The sequence below is a fragment of the Photinus pyralis genome, unplaced genomic scaffold, assembly GCF_008802855.1.
Source record: "Photinus pyralis isolate 1611_PpyrPB1 unplaced genomic scaffold, Ppyr1.3 Ppyr1.4_LG7, whole genome shotgun sequence".
Lineage (NCBI taxonomy): Eukaryota > Metazoa > Arthropoda > Insecta > Coleoptera > Lampyridae > Photinus > Photinus pyralis.
This window is the reverse complement of record NW_022170738.1, coordinates 1,428,328-1,428,891: the sequence shown is the minus strand read 5'-3', so window position 1 is coordinate 1,428,891 and position 564 is coordinate 1,428,328.

The window sequence follows — 564 nt, the reverse complement described above, 5'->3', positions numbered from 1 at the left end:
GGGGGCGAGTTGTGGAAACAATGGGAAAAAGCATTGTAGAAACTAGACCTTTGCCCTTTTAACAATTAGGTCTTTTTTTAACCATTCTTTAGACATTTCTTCACCTTTACTTCAGTGATGAGGCAAAACAAAAAAAAGGGCATAAATAAGTTGGAGCACATAATATACAAAGGATTGCAAAGTTTAATTACAACATTCAATTACGAATTCACTTTTAGCTCTGCAATAAATTGCTAATCTCGTTAGCTAAATAGTAAAACACATCGACTTACGGAAATGCAATAAATTTCATTTATTTAAAATGCCCTTCCTTTGTGCCATTTTATTAATTAATTTATTTTAATTTAATTTACTCATTCATTTTGTTGTATTTATATATCATTTTCTGATAGTCTAATTGTACCTTCAAACCCGAGTAAGTACAAATATAAAATGCAGTGTTAATTAAAAGTAAATTTGGGGTATTAACTACATAACTGCTTCATTTCTTTCTATTTGTCCAGTGTCCAATAAAACAATCTTTTTATTTGTGGAGCCGTTTTCATAAAAGGCGCTAATTAGCAC